Source organism: Anser brachyrhynchus, assembly GCF_964034855.1.
Source record: "Anser brachyrhynchus genome assembly, chromosome: 1".
Classification (NCBI taxonomy): Eukaryota; Metazoa; Chordata; class Aves; order Anseriformes; family Anatidae; genus Anser; species Anser brachyrhynchus.
The window spans coordinates 71207216-71219367 of NC_137694.1; the positions used below are offsets into that span (position 1 = coordinate 71207216).

At 38.9% G+C, this 12152-nt stretch overlaps 1 protein-coding gene across 1 annotated transcript in view; it reads left to right on the top strand.

Annotated features, from left to right (window-relative positions):
* The window catches only part of LOC308185124 (potassium voltage-gated channel subfamily KQT member 1-like), a 524663-nt gene that overhangs the window by 393815 nt on the left and 118696 nt on the right, over positions 1-12152 (top strand). The gene's annotated exons all lie outside the window — the stretch shown is intronic.

Below are 12152 nucleotides of genomic sequence, written 5' to 3' on the forward strand. Positions count from 1 at the left end.
AAGAATTGATTTTTTCCATTGCTCTATAAGCACACATGGATCATGAAGTGTCTGCTACCTGGTGTCCCCCACTGTCCAATATGAGAAGCTGATTCAGATGATAGATGAAGAAGGTTGCTTTCCACATTTTTAAGAACATATGCCTTCTTATACACACTCCTACAAAGCTACTCAGCAATGAGCTTTCCATTTAAACTTCCTTTTTGATTTTCATAGTCCTCTAGGTTTGTATTTGCTGACTATGTGAAGGGTTGCAGCATGAAGGAGATTATTGTTTCTTTAAAGGTTCAGAATGTAGTACAGTTGAAGAAGCCATCTCAAAGATATTGTAACAGGCATAGCACCAGAAACATGAAACCAGCCCAGTGAATTTCAGATGAGACCAATTTAGGATGATCTGATGAAAAAAAATAATAGAAAAATAAAATAAAATAAAATAATAAAATAAAATAAAATAAAATAAAATAAAATAAAAAATAAAAAAACATGAGCCAAGATTCCTTCCAAAATCCCAGCTTTGACATCAGCTACACAGTGGAAAGCTGTACCATGTTACAGTGGGATTCAGTTTGCTTAACTTTTGATGTCTAAATCTCCAAGCTAAATTTGTCCACAGGGTTTCTTCCATAGCATTATAACATGGTTATAAGGCTAGGCAAAATGGACTGTTTTTTGGAAGTGCTATTTCTCTCCACTGCTTTGAGAAAGAAGCCTCACTAACACAAAGGAGGCGGCTTCTACATTTATTTCAAGTTAGAAGCCTAGCTTCATATGGTATTTTCAGAGCAGAATCCTACTTGAGATGTTTGTCAGTCAGACTGCTGCTGCACATAATGGCAGCTGGAAATGGTCTGTAAAATTTAGGGCAAGTTTTCAATGACAGATTAATGTTCTTTAGAGGTGCAAGATTATTTTTGACAGCATTTACCCTGGCAAAAGCCCTAATGTAAACAAAAGTTGCCTGGCATACAGAGTAGGGGTTTGATTTTGCTTTTTCTATTTTACTTAAGAAAGTGGTGTAGGTTGTTTGGGCAGCCCCTCTGAGTAAGTATGTCTTCAGTGCAGGAGAAAGCATCTTTCATTGATGCAACGGGAAACCCAGCAGCATGCTATTCATGTTCTGGAGGTCATGTTGCTCTGGGCTACAGGGTAGGGAAACAACCATACCTAGCACTGGGTAGGTATCTCTTCTGCATCTGATTTCCTTGGCCTCTTGACACTGTTCAGGCTGCAGTTTCACCCTGCTCCATTAAATTGCAACCAAGATACAACTGGGCAGTGGTTTCTAAATCTGGGAAGGCTGCTATATCTGGCATATGAGTCACAGAGGAAAGAGGCCGTCACTCTGTTCTGCAGGCTGATGAGACACCTAGCAGGAGAGGAGTGCGGAGAGTCATTAAATAAGTGTCATGCTTAATGAGGGGGCTTTGACAGGCCAGCTGCAGAAGCAGCCTGGCTGATAGATTCTAACTCTGATAGATCCTAACTGGTACAAAAAATGTGATCTCACTCTCTCACAAACTCAAACACACAAAATTATTTTAGCCTACTGCCAAGTGTTTTAAATATGGAAGCAGACAAGCTAAATCAGACCAGTTTCAGTAGACTAGCCCTTCCTTCTGTTCTAATATTTCCCTTCTGTGAATTTACTTCACAGAGGTTCTGCAATGACTAGCTTATTATTGTCTATTAAATGTTTGCAGTATTAAAAGCACTCTGTAAGAGATACATATTGTGACTTGACCCAGATATGGATTGGTTATGCAAGATTGTCTTATGTGTTCTTCTGTAACGAACAAAAACCCTTTGATTGTAGAAATGGTTCATTGCAAAATTATATATATATATAATATATATATATTTATAAAACAGTTCTAGAGTAATGCAGAATGTATAACCTTTCCATGTTCTCTGGTTCTCCTTAGTCCTGGCACATCAAAGCAGCGGCCACGGGGAGACATCTGTCACTTGTTAATGTCATGGTTATGGAGGTAGAACCTCCTCTTCTGTTTGGGCCAATGTGGTCAGCCCTTTGATGGATGTGTTCAGCCTTCATCCAGTTTGATCACCATGTGTAGCCCCTTGTTCAGATCTGTGTGTGAACAAGAATGTCCTGACCTGAGATCCTTTTTAATACAGCAGGGATCCATGATATAAACCATCAAAGGAAACCTTTGATCTTTTGACTATCTCTTAGTCATCTGCTGCACAATGCAAATAAGAATGAAAACAAAGCTAAGGAGCAGAGCAGCTACATTAAAGAATCAGGCTTGTTGCTGGCAATGAAGCTAATCACTGAGTTTTTATCCTATCATCAGACTGAAAAAGAAAGAGGGGGGAGGGATGAAAAAAAAAGAGGAGAAAACAAGCTGTGCTCAGCAGTGAAACTTCTTTACTAAACTGAAATACTCCAGGACCACTAGTTATTTTATGTCAGAGAAGTTTATGAGAGACGCAAACATGCAACCACTCTTCAGAAGTTATGTAACAATTAACTTTTTTTAACAAGTAATCCTGATTCCAGTGTATTTACTGTTTTTTGTTTGTTTGTTTGTTTTGGTCTAATTTGCACAGAAGTATTTTAAAGTAATGTAGTAGTACTGGAGCCTTCGCTGCCTCTTCTCTACAATTTTTTCTTCTCATATCCTCCTCCTCATTGTAGGCACTTGGCATGGAAAGCATGTTGATTCAGAAAGCGAGCATATCAATTATTCTCATTTGATTTTGTAAAATTTTCTGAGATCCATAAAACCTCAAAAAATGTGCCTGACAATCAGAGCGTGAGGAAGCATGTGTGTGCATATGCACGTATGTCTCTGTGTGCATGTTTTTCTGTCTGCATGTACTTTTGTGAACGTACTGAAGGAATCTTTCAAGCCATGATGCTAAGCATGCCTGTTTATATATGTTCATTCTCCTACATTCATCTTGCACATGATTATTTAGCTTAGGTGAAATTATGATCTGACAAAAAGCCTTGATGTTTTCAATCCTTTTTTTCCTGAGAAAACATAAGGAGCCTAGAAACACCAGTAATTTTCCCTTGTTGGGTCTGTTATCAGTATCTCCAAGCCCTGTTCAAGCAGTCAAACTGTCTCCAGGGCTTTTAATATTATACAACTTCCACAGCCCATTTCCAGTGCCCAAAATGGGTCACTGTTCTGCAAGGTATCCAGGTGGATACAGTAGAAACAAAAATAAATACCTGATAGGTATTGGACAAAATGATCCCCATCACCTTTGTGTTGGTCTAAGTAAAAGCCTAACTCAAATACTTGAATTTGCTTAAGAGGAAGGATGTCATACATAAAGAGGCCAAATTTATTCAGAATAAATTAATAAATTTGGAATATTGACTTCAGTGGAGACATTATGACAAATTTGTTAAACTCACAATCTATATTTTAGCTTCTGTGAACCATAGAATTCAGGGAGAATCTTCAACTTTTCTAAATACTGAAGCTAAGTGAAGTATCCTGGGGACAGAGAACTTTGGGTTAAAATTTAAGCCAAAAATCTCCAAGGAGAAACTGTAATGTGGGACCACAGGAAAAGCTGACACAAAGAAACTTTTGAACTAGGTCAAAAGCAGAGTGATGCAGAAGCTGCAGGTTTCTGTCATGGGAAAAAAAAAATGGGGGGGGGGGGAGAATTACTGCAGATCATAACAAAAAGTCAAAAATGTCTGTTGTTTTATTGAATGGAAATTTTCAAACAACATTTAAGAAAAGAGGCAGCAGTATGATCTTTAAGGTCCCTTCCAACCTGAGCCATTTTATGATTCTATGAAAAGGTACAGCAGATTTAGCCAGGAGGAGGGCAGCTGTAGACAGACACCCTAGACAGGGTGTCAAGCCATACAGTAAGCAAGTTGATCAAAAAGTCTACATAGATTTTTCAAAACTTTATCTGAAGCCACCATGTCCCTGCAGTCTATCTCCATCTTATCAAACGAAACTCCTATAAAAGCCCTTTTCTCCATAGGAAAATATGTTATCAGCACTGGTCTGATTAATGTTGCTAGTGATTTCAAGGAATTAAACATGTTCTGGTAGGGAAGCTCAGAAGAATCGATATGAAAGGATTCAGTTTTTGTTGTCTACCTAGAAGTCTGTGATATTCTTCACAATGCTACTTGGGTTTTTTGTTTGTTCATTCAGTTGTTTTTTGTGGTGGTGGTGGTGGTTGGTGTTTGTTGGTTTTTTTTGTTGTTGTTGTTTTTTCTTTTGGGATGGGGAGCAGCTACTAAAAGTAAAAAAAGTCAGATTTTGGCTGAAAGGAGGCAAAAATTCTTTCTGGATCAAACAAGCAGCTGTAACAATCTCTGAATAAAAGGACAATGAGCAATCCAAATCATGTTTATTATATGATTTAAAAGTCAGAGTGATTGGGACAGAAATGACTGGTGCTTAGTCCAGGTGTCTCCAGCACTTGGCTTAAGACTTTTGTGGTGAGCTTAGTGGGCTTAGTCCCTGTAGCTGAAACTTCACATGAGGCAGCAGTCCTCCCTCAATCTGACCTCTAAAAAAGACTGCTAGGCTCTTGAGCATCCTTCAGCCAGATGGATAGAGGATCCCTGGAGAATGAGAGCTATGGAGGTGAAAAATGTAGGAGAAAGAAGCTCTTAAAAAATATCTGTCTTACAGATCAGCATAAACATGTAACTCTTCCTGCCACCTTTCTGGAGAGGCACAGCCAACTGCTCACACCATTTGCATCCAGCCCAACAAGCTATGCCGAATGCCAGTCAATGAGGAAGTCTGTGATACTGCTGAACAGCTACAAGGAGCTCATTGTCCCCTCGGGCACTTCCCCTTCAGCAACTGAGCTGGCTCTAAAATGTCTAGGAGTCATTAGTGGAGTAAACCCAGTCGGAGAGCTTTGCAGCAGGTGGTGCCACCTGTGGTTGCCTAATCCTGTCCCAAAGGAGACAGACAGCCATCACCCAGTTGCAGAGGGGTCAGGCACTGCGTGCCGGTGAGCCAGAGCCACAAAGGAAGTGAGCTGGGGCCATGCTCAACGCACAGAATTTACACACCGAAGTTGTGGCACTCTGGCAGTTGTACCAATGTACTTGTTTCAGGGTGAAACAGATGCGAAGATCCTGCCCTCTAAGTTTTTCTCTTCTTTGGGAAATACAGTCGAGATGGATGCAGGCAGGTTGGTTAGCTAGCAAGTAGCTGAATTTCGTTTGTATAGATGTGATATACACAATTGTGTGTGCTCCGTCCTGAGTCATCTGCAAGGACTCTGCCAGCTTCTGTACATAGCCTGGCTTTGGAAGGAGGCTTCATTTGAGAAAGTTCACACTGCAAACTACCTAGAAAACAGTGGCAACAGACACAAGTAATTCCAAGAGGAAGCACTTTTTAGCAGTATTATTTGTGTGTGTATCCAGTTCAAGCTAACTCTCTAGTAGCTTCCTGCATTTTGACCTGACAACTGAAAAAATATGTAATAAGGCCCAACTGCCAAGTGGCTTTGGAGGCACTACACTCTAAGTGGATCATATGATTAGGAATCAATGGAAAAAGCAGCAGCTGGTAAGAACTGGTAGGAGTGTGAACATAACATTTAAAAAAAATGAGGCTCTTACATGGTGCTCCAGGTTCTCCTGGTAGAGGTAGGTGCATTGACTTGTTAAATTCAAAAAAAAAAAGAAAAAAAATGAAAACATGTAACTTTAAATACTGGCAATAACTTTCCTGTTTTAGATAGTAAGTGGGAGACAGTTTAATATGCAAAATAAGAATAACTCTTAGATCTGCTACACTTGACAGTGCTACTGTGTTAGAAAGGACCTGAGTAAGTTTTCTTTAATGTCTGGATGAGCCCGGGCAGACACTGAAAATGTGGGTTATTTGAATTTTTATGGTGGCCTGTCTCACAAAAGGCAGAGCAGTACAGAGGGATTGACAACACCATTGTTCTTAACCATAGCTGGACTGGGAGGCCTTCAAAAGACTTATCGTTGTCCCACCATTGAACCCTCAGACTATATCCAAAGGACTTTGGATTAGTTTTATTTTCATGTATGCATGCCTTCGTGATTTTACTCTCCTGCCTATTTTTTTAGTACTTCTGTTTTTAAGTAGTTACTGGCAAATGAGAGACAATTTTACATAAATGTGTCATTGATAGTATCGGTAAGGAAAAAGAAAAATATTTTAAAAGACCTGCTTGGATAACAAAGAGTTGTTTTTTGTTGTTGTTGTTGCTGGTTTTTTTAGTTAACATCTCTAAGCTGTTTTTTGCCTCTTGTTCCTTTCATTTTGGACTTAGACTGAGCGTTTTTCATATGTTTACTCTTACTAGCTTCTGTGCCACTTTGCTTTAATTTCTCTGTGTATTTTTAGCAAACCCAAACCGTCTGCAAAATTAATGGAAAATCTCATTTTTTCAGAGTTTTGTTTTTTTGTTTGTTTTTTTTGTTATTGTTTCAATTGCGTTACAACATAAAGATAGCCCCTGTCTCAGAGAGCTTCCAGTGAAAGACTTAAACAAAATATAGCCACTAACTAAACAGACGCTGAATCTTTCACAAAAATAAAACATTGATTGTCAGAAATAATATATAGAACTCTTTAATATGAAAAATTGCAAATCTTCAACTGACCACATGCCCTGCAGGAGTAATTATGTAATTTCAGAAGAAAATAAAACAGCCATGTTTTGTCAAATATACGACATTTCACACACTATCAGTTTTACAGATATAAATACCTAGGGGCATGCACAAACCCTATGATCACTAATGGCAAATTGCCAAGCGAGGACAGATTCATTAAACATTAGAACTATCAGGCACCCACCCAAACCCACAAATTAAAATTTTAAGCCTTGAACATTATGCCACTGGATACAAGCTAAATATGTTTAGAAACATTTTTATGCAGCCTAATTAAAACTGAATGGAAAGAGTGTGATGTAGCTCTTCCTTAGTTTGTTTGGCTAAAATCAGTCTTAAATGAATTGTATGCCTTTCTGCAGCTTGTTGCAGCTAAAAGAAGTTGGTGGTAAATTGGGTCCAGAAGACTTTAAGAAACTGCTACAACTGGCTGGTTAGAAGAACCCCAATTTGTTTAGGTTAGCGGGACTGTCAGTAAACCTTTGTAACCTGCAAGCAGAAAGAATGAGTTCTCAATGAATATTCTCAATAGCAGTGACTAATCTTTGAAATTAGCTGCTGTCACCAGATAAAATTGTCAGCAGGTTTCTGCAGCTACTGTTTGAGCAGCCAGTCTCTGTCTACAGTTTTAAAAAAGCTACATGCGTCTCGGCAACCAGATACAATTACACTTGAAATTTAAACAGCATGGCAAGCCTGAGCCTGTTTTTCTCATCTTCTTACTAGATTATACCCACCCACCCACAGAAGCTATGAGGAAAGGTCTTTCTGAGCTGGACACAACACAGAGAATAGCTTGAAACATGAGGTGCTTAATTTGCCACCTAAGGAAAGACTGTGAAGTTTAGTCTATAATCTTACTTTCATTAGGGAGATAAAGATGAAAAAAAATAATGGACAGTTGCACTCCTGTAGTAGGAGAGGTGTTCATTCCCTCAAACAAGCTTAGGGCTTATCCATAAAGTACTTGATATTTTATCCAGCCGCAGATTTCTTACTTATCCTCAGTTTCCACTTTGCTGGGTACTCTTTCAGAAGCAGCTTGCAGAGGGTTGCCGTCAGTTGTGGTCTTTTTCTCCTCTGTCAGAGGATTGGCACAAATGACAAAGATTCCCTAGTTTTATGTCAAATTCTTTCTAGATTTAAAATTACATAAGTATACACGTTTTGATGTTGTCATTGCTTGTATGCATATATATATATATATATACACATACATATATATAAAATTCAAGACAAATGTTACATTCTGGCCAAAACCTCCTAGTGGCCTAAACCTCTAGGCATATAAAAAAAAAAAAAATCTAGTTTCCATAAAAGTGAAATATTATATAGGGTATTCTTCGTGGTATTCCATTCTGTGCCACCATGTTTCTTCACAAACAATAATTTTCACAACAAGGCATCCTCTTGTCTTTATCTAGCAGGTAGCTACGCAGTTATGCAAATCAAAGCATAGACAGTGAGAGGAATACAAGTAGACAAAGCAGACCTGTCACAATGTAGTTATGGATAGAAGCATCTACATGGTGGAGATCCATTTCCCCACTTCCTTAAACTAACACCTATTCCTGGAGGAAAGTCCCTAGACCAGGCAGGAGCTGGTGGAGGAGCTGGATGCAATGCCAATGCAAGTGGGATGCTGGGCAATATCATGACCAAGTCACAGGATCCAGGAGATTTTCTGTCATGATACCGGCACTCGTGCTAGGACTAAAACCAGGTGCCCCTCTCACTCCCCAGTTTTTACACTCCTATCCTGATAAGCCTGAAAATTAAGTGATCAAGTGCTAGGTAGTAATGTTTGAGAAATTATGAATGGTCTGAGTAATGCAGTGATGGGTGACTCCTTTTTGCTCAATGGAGTCACAGAAGAGAATGACAGTTATAAATTAACCAATTTGCGGCAATTATGTTTTTCATCTTGATTCCTTCTAGAGATAATGAGGAAAGGCAGTGGATGTGGGGGGCACGGAATGAATAATTGATGGCAAAGCATATTTGCAAGTAGCAAAGAGCAACAAAAAATCTCAGCTGATTGTGTCAAAGATCCTGAAGAGGATCCTGATTGTGGATGATTTTGTGAAGGATTGGATATTAGTGCCTTTCATGGTAAATTAAGACTGGGTTACTTGGCATTAGCTCTGTTTGAAGTTCAAACAAAAGATAAAGGTCCCTTTAAAAATAACAGACGGAATTATTTTTCTTTTCATGTTTTGTTTTGTTTTATCAAATTAATAATGCTCATGTACACCCTGTTCACTCTGCGGCTATGATTCAAATGTGTGTATATGCATAAATGAGAGATACAGGCTCTCAGAATTGACCACAAAAATTAAAACAGGAAGGCAGCTGGTAGTCTTTTATTCCATCTGTATTTCAGTTAATCAGTTCCTCTTATCAGAACTGCTGCTTTGAGAATCAGTGGTTCTTATTTTTCTTTGCAAGCTAGAGGCACACAAGCTGCTTTTTGTGAAGGTTCTACTAGCTGACACATATGCAATACTTATCTATATGTAAGAAAAATGGAAAAAAAAAAAGTGAAATTACTAAAAACACTCAAACTTATTAGCTAGGTTTAACAGAAATACTTAGCCTAAAAATAGTCAAGTCTGGGGCTTTGATTTTATACTGTTTGAGCTATTGTAAGGGAAAACATCAGTAGAGTCACCCTGATTTAGGGAGCGAAGAATTGAATCTCTTTTGCATGAATTAGTAAAGTCTCAAATTAAATGAAGCTGGGAGAAAAAAAGGAGAAAGAGAGGCACTTATGTATCCATTCTCACCAGTCTGGTAGCTCGCTACTAAAAGAAAAGAAGAAAAAAAAAAAAAATGCTGTCAGGCTGGACACTGTCACAGAGGATTTGTGGAGTTAATTTACCTATTTTGCACACATGTATTTTAATAAGATTTAGTGAGCTGCTGAAATGTGATGAAAAGTGATGCTTTTTTTCGACTGATGGTAGTAAGATAAAAACAAGCAGCTTTTTAGAATGACGTTAACTGGCACTTTAAAAGGTAATAGAGCTCCTATGAATCTGTGTTGGCAGCACCTGGAAGAAGCAGGTGGGAATTCTACTGAGATAAATGGCAAGCCAGGGAAAGAGAAAAATAGTAGGTTTTTATTTACAAGGTCTGGATATGGCATTAGTCCTTCCTCTGGCAAAACCTCTTATGAAATCAGCAGAAGTCTTGTTTGTACTGAAAAGTAAAACATATACTACTGAAGAAAATCAGAATAAAATGTTTACAGTATTTTAATGCAGGGAGTTTCTTAAGAATGGTATTTTTTTCATTTTGTAATGAAATTTCAAATTGCAACTGTGACAGATGAAGGACCACATAAGCCAACCGGCAACAAGGAGCATCCTTGTTCCACAGCAATTGGAGCTCAATGGCTCCGGCTGCTGGGTAATGAGCTTTTCAGGATTGTATCAGTTCTCTATATCATAGAGATCACGAGAAAGAAAACATGTGCACATGTCCAAATTAATCCCTGAAATATTCCCACCAATAACAATGGGAAATGCACACAGCTGTCTGCTGAGGGCAGAATTTTGGTCCCTTGTGTGCAATCCAAAACCAGTGTAAAGGTAGAATCTGCCTTGATTTCATATGTTCCTTCTCAAATTTGCTTTGCAGTGTACTGCTTTTCTGGTTTGGCTGAGCTCCTCAAAGGGCAGCATCTGAAAGCAGTGACAGCAGGCAGTAGTGGTTTTCAGTCCTAGGTTTTAACTCATCAGGCCTAATGCCAGCTGCAACATTTGGTACCTGGAGGACAAGTATGGGTATAAGTAAGGTATTTTGCCTCTGTCCTGCAGGTTGTTTCATAAATGTGGGAAAGGAAATGTGGCATGGAGGCATCCAGTAAGGGGTGGCTGGCAATATAGGTGAAAATTTGTATCTAGTGGGAGCTCCAAAGAGGTCTTGTACTGTGCAATATTTGCATTAATGATCTTGGTGATGGAAGGAGGAGAACATGTTCTGTGAATTTGCAAATGACAATTTGGGAGGGATTGCAAGTGTTCTGAAGGACTGAAATTAAAATTGATCTTGACAAGTTAGAGAAATGAGTTGACAAAACAGGATGCATTTCAACAAAAAATGCCAGAAACTACTCTTAGAAAGCAGTAATCAGCTGAAGGCATGGGAATGGGCATGTATTAAAAGGACAGCAATTCTGCAGAGAAATGTTTGCAAGTGATATACTGGAACCAGGCTGAATATGAAGTCAGCAATATTGTGCTTTTCACTTCTTCCACTCTATTTTTTTCTAGCCTTCTAAAATTCTTGGGTCAGGATTTGATTGTTGTTCTGGATATCACAGTTTTCAGCATCTAGAGTTTTCAGTATTAGAGAAAGCAGAGCGGAGCAGAGGGAATGATTAAAGGTCTCAGAGAAATGGCCTACAAAATAATATGGACTCATCTTTGATAATTTAGTGTGCGAAGGGGAAGACTGAGGGACAAGCATGACACCATAAGTACATAAAAGAGATCCAAAAGGAAAAAATAGCAGGATATTCTGTTCTCCATTTACATGCTAGATAAGATAAACAAGAGCAAGTAATATGCAGCTAAAATAGTATTCACTTTGTAATAACAGAGAAAATGAAGCCTTGGACTAGATTTCCTGGAGGGTTGTAGAGATCTTTAAGAATGGGCTTAATAAATATTTACCAGGAAGAACAAGGATGCAGCTGACCTGCCTTGGGCCAGGGATGAGCTAGGTAGCCTTCCAACTCTCCAGTCCTGCCACAAGGTATGGCTGTGGCTCACTGCCCACTGCCAGCAACCTGGAGGGGCTGGTACAGAGCACAGTGCAGCTCCAGCACTTGCCCAGTGCTTTAAGGGCTGATAGGGATTTACTTGGCAGGTAAATGTGTCCAATCAGGCAGGCTGCAGCTGCCGGGACAGCAGTCAGTCTAAAATGCCAGTAATGTAACCAAGAATTCAGCGAACTGCATCTGTAGAGTGAGGTGCCAGATCCAGATGTTGGTTAAAGCATTGCTCTGACTTTCAGTCTGCCTTTTCTTTATCTTATTTCAGTTTTCTCTCTCTGCCTTTTATCCTTTAGGAGAAATTAATTTTGAATTTTTTAAACAAATAAATATCAGTGGTGTGTGGTTTTCGTAACACATCTCTTTGTGGTATATCTTTGTCTGCACATCATGAATTCCAGTAGATAAGAAAACTGAATAAATACTTCATGTAAAAAAGTACCAGAGAAAAAGAGCTAATTAGCTGTATTGATATAAGTTGTTCTGTGACCCATGAAGATATGTTAGTCATAATGCCGTTCTTGATAAACTCCATCCAAACTCATTCAGACGTGCTGTCAGACTATGAAAGGGAAATGTGAAAAGCAAAGACAGGCACTCAAGGTAATGCTAAAAGAAAAGCCAGAAGAAAGGTTTTTGTCATAAAGGTATCCCACAACATCTAACTCCATTCTCCAGAAAGCTGCTGACAGCAACATAGCCAAAGCAGGCAAGTAGCCTCACACAGTTATGAAAATGGAGTGG